The sequence below is a fragment of the Lissotriton helveticus genome, chromosome 3_2 (assembly GCF_964261635.1).
Source record: "Lissotriton helveticus chromosome 3_2, aLisHel1.1, whole genome shotgun sequence".
NCBI classification, from domain to species: Eukaryota; Metazoa; Chordata; class Amphibia; order Caudata; family Salamandridae; genus Lissotriton; species Lissotriton helveticus.
Window position 1 is genome coordinate 401,803,094 of NC_136062.1, and position 16,169 is coordinate 401,819,262.

A 16,169-nucleotide genomic window follows, 5' to 3' on the forward strand; every position below is an offset into this window, starting at 1 on the left:
CACGCTGCAAAAATGCAAAATGCGAACGGAAAAACTCCTGCGATGAGGCCAATCGCCATACAAAAAGCAGAGAAAACCAGCGACATGCCTGCAAATCCCACACGTCTGCCGGAACAAAGCACTATAAAAACAACAGAAACAACACACCAGAAACAATCCAAAGCGCGTAGCAACATGGATGCACCCTGACTGAGCGTAGAGCCCAACGCGATCCTCACAACCCCCACAAACCACCAGCAAGGAACAACGGGGACGGGGACGGCCAAGGAGAAGTGGGAGAGGAAGACGGGGTGCAGTCTGTTGCAAAACCAGATCAGCGTCACAAAGGTGACAGAACACTACCATTAACTGACTCATAAGTAGACCACCGGGAATGTAGTCGGAGTGTTGAGGAGGGCAATTGAGGAGGCCAAGAGGCGCTGGCATGAAGTGAGAAAATAAACCAAGCACAAACCCGCTGCCAAAAGGAAGGCAGCAACAGCGACAGGAGGTGGGATTCCTGCGCCAAAGGTGGAGCTGGAGGAAATGGTGGCCACAGTCAACAGTGTGAAGACGGTGCAAGGAGTAGGGAGTACGGACACAGCTCGAGAGGACCTGACAGAACATCAACAGGGTGCGTAACGACCAGGGACTGGGGGGACGGGGGGAGGTGTGTACAATGGCACACAAGCACGAAGATGTGTAGCACACTGCACAATGCACACCCACAAATACTCTGGATCATGTCCCTGATCCTCGTGGCACACTCCAGCACACAGACATTGCAAGAACAGCACACCCACATTGACGACAATGTGGTACAATGCGCAAAACCGACACTGCAGAACAGAGGACACACCAGGCTCCGCACATACGCAGAAACAGGCCCACTACATCTGACAGATCTGGAAACTGTGAAATGGAAATGTACGCATACAACCTCACATTCGTCATGTAGTCCAAATATACACGGCCTCGCACCCATCCAAATCCTGCACCTCCCAAACAGTCACATTGAACATTGTCATACAGTCTGCATGAAACAAGAACAATGTGCCGACATTGAACACAATGTCAATATCATCTCCCCTTCACATTGCAGAGGGACACACAACACCTCCAGCAGAGCACAGAAGACCACACATCAGTGATGCTGGAGAGGACCACCACACCTACGACACCGACGCCCTACAACAGCCCATGGACATCCCATGCTAACCACCACCAGGACCAGGGCAGCTAGGCTACTTAGAGGAGAACACAGACCCTGCAACAGACCACACAGCAGGGAGCACCCGCAAGCACGGCTGGCACACAACACTTCACCAACCCACACATGACACCCCAATGCCAGGTGTCAAAATGCCAAAAGGAGGTGGCCGAACAGGTGCGTGTGGGGTCCGAACCCATGGAAGGCGCACTAGATCACATAAGTGGGTGTCAAATATCCTTCAGGAACAACCTACACCACAGAAAGGAGACCCGCACTGCAATAGAGATACATGTAGATGCACATTCCCAGTACAGAACCACGCCTAGGGGCACACAAATATCACTCACACACCCACGTTGGCTCTGTGTACGACGGTCCAGGCCACTCCCCTTATGAATTAAGTAGGTGATGACAAAACTACATGTCCAAGGTCTTACCTGCTGCCTGCGGTAACATGTCTGCTATAAAGACTTATTGAACCATTGAGTGACTCATGATGCATCAAGGTGATACCTGCATGGACCTGTTGAAGGCGCTGGGATGCATGCATAGATCTGAAGCATCATATATTAAAGGCCTGCATAGACCCTTTGCAGCATCTAGCCAATGCTATAAATACTTATTGAACCATTGTGAAACTCTTGATGTATCGAGGTGATGTCTGTATGTACTTGTTGAAGCAGCTAGGGGATGCCTGTAGAGATCTGAAGCGTCGTCTATTAGACGCCTGCATAGACCCTTTGCAGCATCTAGTGAATGCTATAAAGACTTATTGAACCATTGAGAGACCCTTGATGCATCAAGGTGATGCCTGTATGTACTTGTTGCAGCAGCTTGGGCATCTAGGGGCAGCTAGGGGATGCCTGTAGAGATCTGAAGCATTGTCTATTAGACGCCTGCATAGACTCTTTGCAGCATCCAGTGAATGCTATAAAGACTTATTGAACCATTGAGAGACTCATGATGCATCAAGGTGATAACTGCATGCACCTGTTGAAGGAACTGGGATGCATGCATAGATCTGAAACATCTTCTATTAAAGGACTGCATAGACTCTTTGCAGCATCTAGTGAATGCTATAAAGACTTATTGAACCATTGAGAGACTCTTGATGCATCACAGTGATGAATCTTTGAACTTGTTGAAGCCGTTAGGGGATGCATGCATAGATCTGAAGCGTCGTCTATTAGAGGCCGGCATAGACCCTTTGCAGAATCTTTTGAATGCTATAAAGACTTATTGAACCGTTGAGAGACTCTTGATACAACAAAGCGATACCTGCATGGACCTGTTGTAGGAACTAAGGGATACACGCATAGATCTGTAGCAGTGTCTATTAGAGGCCTGCATAGACTCTTTGCAGCATCTAGTGAATGCTATAAAGACTTATTGAACCATTGATAGACTCTTGTTGCTTCAAAGTGATACCTGCATTGACCTGTTGAAAGTATCAAGGGATACACACATAGATCTGTAGCATCATCTATTAGAGGCCTGCATAGACCCTTTGCAGCATCTAGTGAATGCTATAAAGACTTATTGAACAATTGAGAGACTCTTGATGCATCAAGGTGATGCCTGTTTGTACTTGTTGAAGCAGCTAGGGGATGCCTGCAGAGATCTGAAGCATCATCTATTAGAGGCCTGCATACACCCTTTGCAGCATGTAGTGAATGCTGTAAAGACTTATTTTACCAATGAGAGACTCTTGATGCATCAAGGTGATACCTGCATGGACCTATTGATGGATATAAGGGGTGCACGCATAGATCTGAAGCATCATCTATTAGAGGCCTGCATAAACCTTTGGCAGCTAACCCTGGGCGTAGTTCACGTAGTAGCGCTACGTGTAGCTACACAAAGTGCACTTCACACTATAGGAGCTACACGTAGCTACGCGAACTGTGTAGTGCACTGTGCAAAATGCTGTTCACAGTGATTGAGTGCCGGATGCTTGTCCGCACTGTGCAATCAGTGGAAACCGCATCTTGCACAATGCAAGCGTTGTCTTCTGCCACTCTAGTAGATTTGTACTTGAGCCGCAGCTTTCCCAACGCGGATTAGTAGTTTCTCATCACAAGCGGTCGCGAGCATACGCGACCACTCGCAATGGAAAACCTCACCTCCCCGCGTTGAGTATCACGCCGGAAGGTTGATTTTCCACGTCGCGATCGGCAACTTGAAGTTGCTGCTCGGGAACGAGAAAAAAGTCTCGCCGGGATGTCATTTTGCACGTTCGCGGTCACCAGCTTGATGTTGAGGACAGCGAGCGAGCAAAAAATGACCGCTACTCTACGTGTTTACACTGTGCTACATGCAATACGCGTAGTGCCAAAGTAGCGCAAACTTCGCAAACTACGCGAGCGTAGCGTAGTGCTTAGCCTAGGGTTACTTGAAACCATGGGTCTAGGTATAAGTGTTCCGCCGTATTATGATGTGGTGGCGATCACCTTTAGACCCTGCGTCTAGGGTTATATGTTTCGCCCTATCATGATACGGCAGAACACATAAGTGTAGACCCTGGGTTTAAAGGCGTAGGCCACCGCTACATATTAGGCCAGAACACATAACCCTAGACCCTGGTTTCAAGGCGATTGCCGCTGCGTCATAATTGGGCAGAACACATAACCCAAGACCCTGAGTTTCAAGGCAATCGCCGCCGCATCATAAGAGGGCGGCACACATATCCCTAGACCCTGGGTTTCAAGGCGATTGTCGCTGCATCATAATTGGTTGGAACACATATCACCCAGGGTTTCAAGGCGATCTCCGCGGCATCATAATAGGGCGGAACACATAACCCTAGACCCTGGGTTTCAAGGTGATCGCCTCCACATCATAATGGGGCAGAACACATATCCCTAGACCCTGGGTTTCAAGGCGGTCGCAGCCGCATCATAAGAGGGTGGCACACATATCCCTAGACCCTAGACCCTAGGTTTCAAGGCGATTGTCGCTGCATCATAAATGGTTGGAACTCATAACCCTGAACCCTGGTTTCAAGGCGATTGTTGCTGCATCATAATTGGTTGGAACACATATCACCCAGGGTTTCAAGCCGATCGCCGTCGCATCATAATAGGGCCGAACACATAACCCTAGATGATCGCCTCCACATCATATTGGGGCAGAACACATATCCCTAGACCCTGGGTTTCAAGGCGGTCACTGCCGCATCATAATAGGGCGGAACACATAACCCTAGACCCAGGGTTTCAAAGCGTACGCTGGTGCATCATAATAGGGTGGAACATATAACCCTAGACCCAGGGTTTGAAGGCACGTCTGGTGATCATAATAGGGTCTAGGGTTATGTGTACCCTATTATGATGCGGCAGCGATTGCCGTGAAACCCTGGGTCTAAGGATATATTCTCCTCCCTATTTTGATGCAGAGGCAATCCCCTTGAAACCCTAGGTCTATGGATATGTGTTCCATCCTATTATGATGTGGCGACGATAGCCTTGAAACACTGGGTCTAGGGCATGGGAACTCACAAACTTTCTCTCTGGGGCCAAATTTACAGTGTACTTTGTGGCCGAGGGCCGTACCGGTGGGGGCGGGTTCAGTGGGGGAGTGGCGGGGCTCGAGCAAAACAAATTGTGACCATGAGGTGAACACAGCCCCCTGCAGCTGACGCCAGCGTCCACTGAGCCACCAGACCCGGCAAACACACATCTCTCTCTCTCTCTCTCTCTCGCTCTCTGTCTCCCTCCAACCCTCTCTCTATCTCTCCCTCCCTCTCATTGCCTCCCTCCCTCTCTCTATCTCTCTCTCCCTCCCGCTCTCATTCCCTCTGTCTCCCTCGGTTTCCCTCTGTCTCACTCACTCTGTCTGTCTCCCTCTGTCTCCCTCCCTCTCTCTCCCTCCATTTATCTCCCTCTGTCTCTCTACCTCCCTCTGTCTCCCTCTATCTATATCGCTTCCTCTGTCTCCCTGCCTCTTTTTGCCCTCCTCCCTCTGTCTCTTTCTGTCTGTCTCCCTCCCTCTGTCTGTCTCTCTCCCTGTCTCTCTCCCTCCGTTTATGTCCCTCTGTCTCTCTACCGCCTTCTGTCTCCCTCTATCTGTCTCGCTTCCTCTGTCTCCCTGCCTCTTTTGCCCCCCTCCCTCTGTCTCCCTCTGTCTGTCTCCATCCCTCTGTCTGTCGCGCTCTGTCTCCCTCTCTCTGTCTTTCTCTGTCTCCATCCCTCTGTCTCCCTCCCTCTATCTGTCTCCCTCTGTCGCCCTCTCCCTCCCTCTGTCTGGAGACGGGCTCACTCTGCCTCCCTCTGTCTCCTTATTTCTGTCTCCCACTCTCTCTGTCTCCCTCCCTCTCCCTCCCTCTGTCTCCATCTGTCTATCTCCGTCTGTCTCCCTCTCTCTGTCTCCCTCCCTCTGTTGCCCTCCTCCCTCTGTCTGTCTCTCCCTCTGTCTGTCACCCTCTGTCTCCCTCTCTGTCTCCCTCTCTCTCTCTCCCTCTCTCTCTGTTTCCCTCTCTCTCTGTCTCCCTCTCTCTCTGTCTCCCTCTCTCTATGTCTCCTTCCATCAGTTTCCCTCCCTGTCTCCCTCCCACTTTCTCCCTCCCTCTGTCTCCTTCTGTCTGTCTCCCTCTGTCTTTTACCCTCTGCCTGTCACCCTCTGTCACCTCACCCGCGTGTGTCGCAGCCCAGGCTGAGACAGCTTCCTGGGCACACAGATATCCGCACTCCAGTACTTCACAGGTCTTTAAAAGACCATTTACTTGTTAATGAGGCTTTGTTTTATTTCACCTCTTAGCGCCCCTCCCTATCGCTGGAATCGCCCAGCCCCCATAGAGCAGAGTCTCTACGAGTCCGCTCTGCTGTGGCGGCGCTTTGTGACACTATTAAAAAAAAACACACAAAAAACCACGGGTACAATGTCTGCAAGGTCCGCGGGCCACCAAGAAAGGCTTGCCGAGCCGTCTGCGGCCCACAGGTCGTACTATGAGTACCCGTGGTCTAGGGTTATGTGTTCTGCCCTATTACGATGCGGCAAAACTCATAACCCTAGACCCTGGGTTTAAAGGCGAAGGCTGCTGCTTCATAATAGGGCAGAACACATAACCCTATACCCTGCGTTTAAAGGCGAAGGCCACTGCATCATAATAGGGCAGAACACATGACTCTAGACCCTGGGTTTTAAAGATGAATATCGCTGCATCATAATAGGGCGGAACACATGACCCTAGACCCTGGGTTTAAAGTTGATCGCCGCCACATCATAATAAGGCGGAACACATAACCCTAGACTAAGTATGGGTGAATTTTGTGGATTTGCTGTCCGCGAAATCTTGCAAAATGGCAAAATAATCCGGGAGTTCGCGAAAAAATTCACGAACTCACAAATTTGCACAAATAGTACTGTTTCTACTTTCTGCTGGCTAATCAGTAAGTGCTAGCTCGTTGGGTAAATGTATAGTGCTTTCCTACACTGCAGCTGCGTAAAGGCCAAAAGAGTTGTGTCCAGTGACCACTTGTGTTTTGTAACTTTGCCACCGCACCGAGGTCCCTCGAGTGAGCTGTCCATCACAGTGGGGGAAAGGGCAGGAATACCCTAGTGTGTGTGGGGCGGGGCCAAACGGGCGGGGCTTCTATGCGAGTACACATGCATCTTGTTTATAAAGGGTCAGAGACTGATCAGAGCAGCCTCCTGGTTACAGGAAGTACACGGGGATTGTGCTCGAGAAACTTGTGGATGAAAAGGCCTCCATCAAGTATTACAGCTGATTGTAGACGGTAGATCTAGGGAGAAAGCACACCTGCCTAGCCTCGGCCGTGCTCACTAGTTTTTGAGCTGATTATAATGCGTTACTGAATTTGAGCTTCAACTCGAACGCCTACTGTAAGTGCTTCCTGTTGAGGTTTAATTTTTGTGACAGGAGCATCGTGCCAGAGTGAATCCTGCCTGCATATGTATCCACGAAGATGCCAACATGTTGTGCCATACCTCTACTCAACTGGAGTACTTTTTACTGGCTAATCAGTAAGTGCTACCTCGTTGGGTAAATGTATAGTGCTTTTCCTACACTACAGCTGCGTAAAGGCCAAAAGAGTTGTGTCCAGTGACCACGTGTGTTTGTAACTTTGCCACAGCGCCGAGGTCGCTAAAGTGAGCTGTCCATCACAGTGGGGGAAAGGGCGGGAAGACGTAGCATACCCTAGTGTGTGTGTTGCAGGGCCAAACGTGCGGGTCTTTTATGCGAGTTCACATGCCTCTTGTTTATAAAGGGTCAGAGACTGATCAGAGAAGCAGATGAGGAGACAGCAGCCTCCTGGTCACAGGAAGTACACGGGGATTGCTCTCAAGAAACTCATGGATGCATAGACCTCCATCAAGGATTACAGCTAATTGTAGACAGTAGATCTGGGGAGAAAGCACACCTGCCTAGCCTCGACCGTGCTCACTAGTTTTTTGGGCTGATTATAATGCGTTACTGAATTTGAACTTAAATTCAGGCACCTGCTATATTTATATATGTAAGTGCTTCCTGTTGAGATTTCATTTTTGTGACAGGAGCATCGTGCCAGAGTGAATCCTACCTGCATATGTATCTACGAAGATGCCACCATGTTGTGCCATACCTCTACTCAACTGGAGTACTTTTTACTGGCTAATCAGTAAGTGCTACCTCATTGGGTAAATGTATAGTGCTTTTCCTACACTAAAGCTGCGTAAAGACCAAAAGAGTTGTGTCCAGTGACCACGTGTCTTTGTACCTTTGCCACCGCGCCGAGGTCCCTCGAGTGAGCTGTCCATCACAGTGGGGGAAAAGGCGGGAAGACCTTGCATACCCTAGTGTGTGTGTGGCGGGGCCAAACAGGCAGGGCTTCTATGCCCACATTCCTCTTGTTTATAAAGGGTCAGAGACAATCTCAGAGCAGCAGATGAGGAGAAAGCGGCCTCCTGGTCACAGGAAGTACACGGGGATTGCGCTCGAGAAACTTGTGGATGCAAAGAACCCCATCAAGGGTTACAGCTAATTGCAGACGGTAGATCTGGGGAGAAAGCACACCTGCCTAGCCTTGACCGTGCTCACTCGTTTTTTGGGCTGATTGTAATGCGTTAGTGAATTTGAACTTCAGCTCGGGCACCTGTTTTATTTATATCTGTAAGTGCTACCTGTTGAGGTTGAATTTTTGTGACAGGAGCATCGTGCTAGAGTGAATCCTGCCTGCATATGTATCCACGAAGATGCCACTGTGTTGTGTCATACCTCTACTCAACTGGAGTACTTTCTACTGGCTAATCAATAAGTGCAACCTCGTTGGGTAAATGTATAGTGCTATTCATTCACTACAGCTGCGTAAAGGCCAAAAGAGTTGTGTCCATTGACCACGTGTGTTTGTTACTTTGCCACCGTGCCGAGGTCCCTCAAGTGAGCTGTCCATCACAGTGGGGGAAAGGATGGAAAGATGTTGCATACCCTAGTGTGTGTGGGGCAGGGCCAAACGGGCAGGGCTTCTATGCGAGTTCACATGCCTCTTGTTTATGAAGGGTCAGAGACTGATTAGAGCAGCAGATTAGGAGAAAGCAGCCTCCTGGTCACTGGCAGTACACAGGGATTGCGCTCGGGAAACTCGTGGATGCATGGACCTCCATCAAGGATTAAAGCTGATTGTATATGGTAGATCTGGGGAGAAAGCACACCTGCCTAGCCTCGACCGTGCTCACTAGTTTTTTGGGCTGATTATAATGCGTTACTGAATTTGAGCAACAACTCATGTGCAAAAAAAAAAAGAAAAATCCGCCCATGAGCAGATTTTGGGATTTCGCAAGATTCGCGGATCGCAAAATTGCCTAAAATCCGCAAATTCCGCAAGCGGAACGGATTTTCGGCCCATACTTACCCTAGACCCTGGGTTACAAGGCGATCGCCGCCGCATCACAATAGGTCGGTACACATAACTCTAGACTCTGGGTTTCAATGCGATCGCCACAGCATCATAATAGGGCAGAAGACATATACCTAGGCCCAGGGTTTCAAGGTGATCGTCACTGCATCATATTAGGGTGGAGCACATATCGCTAGACCCAGGGTTTCAAGGCGATCGCCGCCGAATCATAATAGGGCTGAACACATATCCTTAGACCCAGGGTTTCTAGACGATCGTTGCCGTATCATAATAGAGCGGAACACATATCACCTAGGGTTTCAAGGTGATTGCCGCCGTATCATAATATGGTAGAAAATATATCCCTAGATCAAGGGTTTCAAAGCATTTGCCGCCGCATCATAATAGGGCAGAACACATATCCCTCGACACAGGGTTTCAAGGCGATCGCCGCCGCATCGTAATAGGGTGGAACACATAACCCTAGACCCTGTGTTTCAAAGCGATCGGCGCCGCAACATATTAGGGCAGAACACATAACCCTAGACCCTGGGTTACAAGGCAATTGCCGCCGCATCATAATTGGGCGGAACACATAATCCTAGACTCTGGGTTTCATGGTGATCGCTGCCACATCATAATAGAGCGGAACACATAAACCGAAACACTGGGTTTCAAGGCGATCTTCGCCGCATCATAATAGGGTGGAACACATAAACCTAGACCCAGGATTTGAAGGCAATCGCCGCCGCATCATAATAGGGCAGAACACATAACCCTAGACACTGGGTTACAAGGCAATCGCCGCCGCATCATAATAGGGTGGAACACATAACCCTAGACCCTGGGTTTCAAGGCAATCGCTGGTGCATCATAATAGGGCAGAACACATAACCCTAGATCTGGGTTACAAGACGATCGCCTCCACATCATAATAGGGTGGAAAACATAACCCTAGACCCTGGGTTTCAAAGCGTTCGCCGCCACATCATAAGAGGGCAGAAGACATAAACCTAAACCATGGGTTTCAAGGCGATCTCCGCCGCATCAAAATAGAGTGGAACACATAAAGCTAGATCCTTGGTTGCAAGGCAATCGCCGCCGCATCATAATTGGACGGAACACATAAATCTAGACCATAGGTTTCAAGGCGATCCCCGCCGCATCATAATAGAGCGGAACACATATCCCTAGACCCTGGCTATCAAGGCGATCACTGCTGCATCATAATAGGTCAGAACACATATCCCTAGACCCTGGGTTTCAAGGCGATCGCCGACGCATCATAATAGGGCGGAACACATAACCCTAGACCCAGGGTTTAAAGGCGATAGCTGCCGCATCATAATAGGGTCGAACACATAAACCTAGACCCAGGATTTGAAGGCAATCGCCGCCGCATCATAATAGGGCAGAACACATAACCCTAGACCCTGGGTTACAAGGCAATCGCTGGCGCATCATAATAGGGCAGAACACATAACCCTAGACCTGGGTTACAAGGCGATCGCCGCCACATCATAATAGGGCGGAATACATAACCCTAGACCCAGGGTTTCAAGGCGAACGCTGCAGCATAATAATAGGGTGGAACACATAACCCTAGACCCAGGGTTTCAAGGCAATCGCCGCCGCATCATAATAGGGCAGAACACATAACCCTAGACCCTGGGTTACAAGGCAATCGCCGCCGCATCATAATAGGGTGGAACACATAACCCTAAACCCTGGGTTTCAAGGCAATCGCTGGTGCATCATAATAGGGCAGAACACATAACCCTAGATCTGGGTTACAAGACGATCGCCTCCACATCATAATAGGGTGGAAAACATAACCCTAGACCCTGGGTTTCAAAGCGTTCGCCGCCACATCATAAGAGGGCAGAAGACATAAACCTAAACCATGGGTTTCAAGGCGATCTCCGCCGCATCAAAATAGAGTGGAACACATAAAGCTAGATCCTTGGTTGCAAGGCAATCGCCGCCGCATCATAATTGGACGGAACACATAAATCTAGACCATAGGTTTCAAGGCGATCCCCACCGCATCATAATAGAGCGGAACACATATCCCTAGACCCTGGATATCAAGGCGATCACTGCTGCATCATAATAGGTCAGAACACATATCCCTAGACCCTGGGTTTCAAGGCGATCGCCGACGCATCATAATAGGGCGGAACACATAACCCTAGACCCAGGGTTTCAAGGCGATAGCTGCCGCATCATAATAGGGTCGAACACATAAACCTAGACCCAGGATTTGAAGGCAATCGCCGCCGCATCATAATAGGGCAGAACACATAACCCTAGACCCTGGGTTACAAGGCAATCGCCACCGCATCATAATAGGGTGGAACGCATAACCCTAGACCCTGGGTTTCAAGGCAATCGCTGGCGCATCATAATAGGGCAGAACACATAACCCTAGACCTGGGTTACAAGGCGATCGCCGCCACATCATAATAGGGCGGAATACATAACACTAGACCCAGGGTTTCAAGGCGAACGCTACAGCATAATAATAGGGTGGAACACATAACCCTAGACCCAGGGTTTCAAGGCAATCGCCGCCGCATCATAATAGGGCAGAACACATAACCCTAGACCTTGGGTTTCAAAGTGATCGCTGCCGCATCATAATAGAGCGGAACACATAAACCTAAACCCTGGGTTTCAAGGCGAAATCCGCCGCATCATAATAGGGTGGAACACCTAAACCTAGACCCAGGATTTGAAGGCAATCGCAGCCGCATCATAATAGGGCAGAACACATAACCCTAGACCCTGGGTTACAAGGCAATTGCCGCCGCATCATAATAGGGCGGAACACATAACCCTAGACCCTGGGTTTCTAGGCAATCGCTGGCGCATCACAATAGGGCAGAACACATAACCCTAGACCTGGGTTACAAGGCGATCACCACCGCATCATAATAGGGCGGAACACATATCCCTAGACCCTGGGTTTCAAGGCGATCGCCGACGCATCATAATAGGGAGGAACACATAACCCTAGACCCAGGGTTTCAAGGCGATCGCTGCCGCATCATAATAGGGTGGAACACATAAACCTAGATCCAGGATTTGAAGGCAATCGACGCCGCATCATAATAGGGCAGAACACATAACCCTAGACCCTGGGTTACAAGGCAATCGCCACCGCATCATAATAGGGTGGAACACATATCCCTAGACCCTGGGTTTCAAGGCGATCACTGCCGCATCATAATAGGTTGGAACACATATCCCTAGACCCTGGGTTTCAAGGCGATCGCCGACGCATCATAATAGGGTGGAACGCATAACCCTAGGCCCTGGGTTTCAAGACAATCGCTGGTGCATCATAATAGGGCAGAACACATAACCCTAGACCTGGGTTACAAGGCGATCGCCTCCACATCATAATAGGGAGGAATACATAACCCTAGACCCTGGGTTTCAAAGCGATCGCCGCCACATCATAATAGGGCAGAAGACATAAACCTAAACCATGGGTTTCAAGGCGATCTCCGCCGCATCAAAATAGAGTGGAACACATAAATCTAGACCCTAGGTTTCAAGGCGATCACCGCCGCATCATAATAGAGCGGAACACATATCCCTAGACCCTGGCTTTCAAGGCGATCACGGCGGCATCATAATAGGTCGGAACACATATCCCTAGACCCTGGGTTTCAAGGCATTCGCCGACGCATCATAATAGGGCGGAACACATAACCCTAGACCCAGGGTTTCAAGGCGATCGCTGCCGCATCATAATAGGGTGGAACACATAAACCTAGACCCAGGATTTGAAGGCAATCGCCGCCGCATAATAATAGGGTGGAACACATAACCCTAGACCCAGGGTTTCAAGGCAATCGCCGCCGCATCATAATAGGGCAGAACACATAACCCTAGACCTGGGTTACAAGGCGATCGCCGCCACATCATAATAGGGCGGAATACATAACCCTAGACCCAGGGTTTCAAGGCGATCGCTGCCGCATAATAATAGGGTGGAATACATAACCCTAGACCCAGGGTTTCAAGGCAATCGCCGCCGCATCATAATAGGGCAGAACACATAACCCTAGACCCTGGGTTTCAAGGCAATCGCCGCCGCATCATAATAGAGCGGAACACATAAACCTAAACCCTGGGTTTCAAGGCGATCTCCGCCGCATCATAAAAGGGTGGAACACCTAAATCTAGACCCAGGATTTGAAGGCAATTGCCGCCGCATCATAATAGGGCAGAACACATAACCCTAGACCCTGGGTTACAAGGCAATCGCCGGCGCATCATAATAGGGCGGAACACATAACCCTAGACCCTGGGTTTCTAGGCAATCGCTGGCGCATCATAATAGGGCAGAACACATAACCCTAGACCTGGGTTACAAGGCGATCGCCGCCACATCATAATAGGGCGGAATACATAACCCTAGACCCTGGTTTTCAAAGCGATCGCCGCCGCATCATAATAGGGCAGAAGACATAAACCTAAACCATGGGTTTCAAGGCAATTTCCACCGCATCAAAATAGGGTGGAACACATAAAGCAAGACCCTTGGTTGCAAGGCAATCGCCGTACATCATAATTAGATGGTACACATAAACCTGTTCGCGAACGAGGAAAAAGTCTTGCCGGAATGTCATATTGCTCGCTCACGCTCGCCAACTTGATGTTGAGGACCGCAAGGAAGCAAAAAATTGCTGTTACATGTCTTTGCACTCTGCTACGTGCAATTAGCGTAGTGCACAGTAGCGCAAACTTCGCAAACTACGCGAGCGTAGCATAGTACTTTGCCCAGGGTTATTGGCAGCATCTTGTGAATGGTATAAAGACTTATTGAACCATTGAGAGACTCTTGATGCTTCATAGTGGTGCCTGTTTGAACTTGTTAAAGCAGCTAGGGGATGCCTGCATAGCTCTGAAGCATCGTCTATTAGAGGCCTGCATAGACCTTTTGCAGCTTTTAGTGAATGCTATAAAGACTTCTTGAACCATTGAGAGACTCTTGATGCATCAAGTTGTTGCCTGTATGTACTTTTTGCAGCAGCTAGGGGATGCCTGCAGAGATCTAAGGAAACACTTTGGAGATATAAGCTCAGGTATGCTGGACACCATCATTTTCAATAGGGCAACTATTCCTGTCACATTAAAAACACTATTTTGTGTCCAACAGTAGTTGGTAGCCATCAAAGTGCAGCATCATGTGACAATTACTAACTGATGTGTAACTAAATACTGTCCTTAACCCTACCTTCTATTCAGTATATGCTAGGTTCCATGTGAAACTCGCATCACAAATGACACTAAATTGTTCTTGTGCTCAGAGCTAGCCTAAGAAATAAAAGCAGATACATGTTTTGCTGCTCGCAAGAGGTGGTGAGGGGTGGGTGGATGGTGCTTCCCCCTCCAACGTTTGGGTGGAAAGTGTGCACTTACAGTACACATTTACAAACGTATACAAATCATTGCAGGACAACTGTGTGTGCCGTGGAAGAAACACGATTGTCCACTGCCAATCTTTTGGCCCCAAAGACTTCGAAAAGGAGATGAGCGAGAACAGATATGGTGGTGCCAGAGAATTAAGACAGTGGAATACTAAGCATAGAAAAAAAGAACTTACATTGAGAAGTAGTTGAACAACAAAGATGATAATAGTACGGTGCTCTTAGACCCCGTTTGAGGGACCACAGGGCAGGCAGGGGCTGCAAACTCATAACCATTGTGGTTGAGGTGGTTTTCCACTGGTGACCTGGGATCTGTCCTACTATGGTTCTAAAACTGGGCTAAGTACAACCCTTTCACTCTTGACTGTCAGGGTAGCGAGGATGCGCACTGAGCACTGAGCAGTCACACGCCTACTGTATCCCTGGCTAAGTACAAGTGCGCTATACTTTTCTGTTCCAGTACTCTCTACCCACCAGGGTGACACTAGAGTTCCCCTGGCCTCTATTCTGTGGTAGAGGAATGAATAAGGGACAGGTACAAATTAGATCACTGTGCACTCTCACAGGCTTAACATGCACAACTCAGTCAATAGAGTAAACGTCAGGTTTTAGTTGGACAGAAAGTCTTAACCCCTTGCATGTGTCGGATGCCCCCCGGCCATCCAAAGTCACGGTGGGCGTGTGCGGAGGACGGCCGGGGGCCGTCCGATCTGCGCACACGTCAGATTTGCCCGCAACGTGGTTAAGTACATAGGCCAAACTTCCTTAGAACGCATCTTAGTACTTTGCTCTGGCTGCAGCTGAAGCATTGCAGTGCCTGTGTGACGATACGATAGGCCAGTGTAGTCCCACACCTACCGTCCTCGTGGCAGCCTTTCATTGTCACATGCATTGATGGATGACTGCAGTGCAGTAGGTCAAGGGTTCACAGTGTGTCTAGCAGTTGTGACTACTTAGTCCACTCAGCAATGACAAATCTATGTTGTTGGATAGTTTAGCAGGCCTGGTAGTCACATTATGACTTCTCAAGCACTTCTAGCCTTCAAGGCCGACTGGCTATCCTCAGCGGCAACATGTAGTTCCGGCCTCCTGGAACGACCAGGGTCCACTCAGTAGTGACAAGTCTTCCTTCCAGCATCAGTAGCAGCAGCAGCAGCTCACAGCTCATAGCAGCAGGTGGTAGACTCAATTTGGTAAAGCCTTTGGGGCATTTCTCAGCCAGTACTGTGCAGACAGCCTGGGAGACACACTCTAGACTTTTAGGTTAAATATAGTTTGCTTTTTCTGGTGATGCTTCTCACACCAGGGTGTATCCAAGTAGGAGAATTGACCACATGAGCATTCAATCAATCAATCGGGCAATTGTTAAGCACCACTAGTCACCCATAAGGGGCTCAAGGCACTGGGTGAGTTGGGGTTGGGGGGGTTAGCAGGCTCCAGTCCATCAAGTGGGGGGTCTATCGAAGAGCCAGATTTTGAGGTTTCTTGCGAAGATGGAGAGCAATGTTATCTGTCTCAGGTGAAGCGGAAGGACGTTTCAGGCCCGGGCTGTGAGGAAGGAGCAGGAGCAGCCTCCTGATCTGGTCTTTCTGGTGCGGGGGACCGCAGCGTAGGAGAGCTGGACTGATCGTAGGGTCCTCTGAGGTGTGTGGAATTTGAGTCAGCAGTTCAGGTATGCTGGTCCGGTATCGTGGAGGCCCT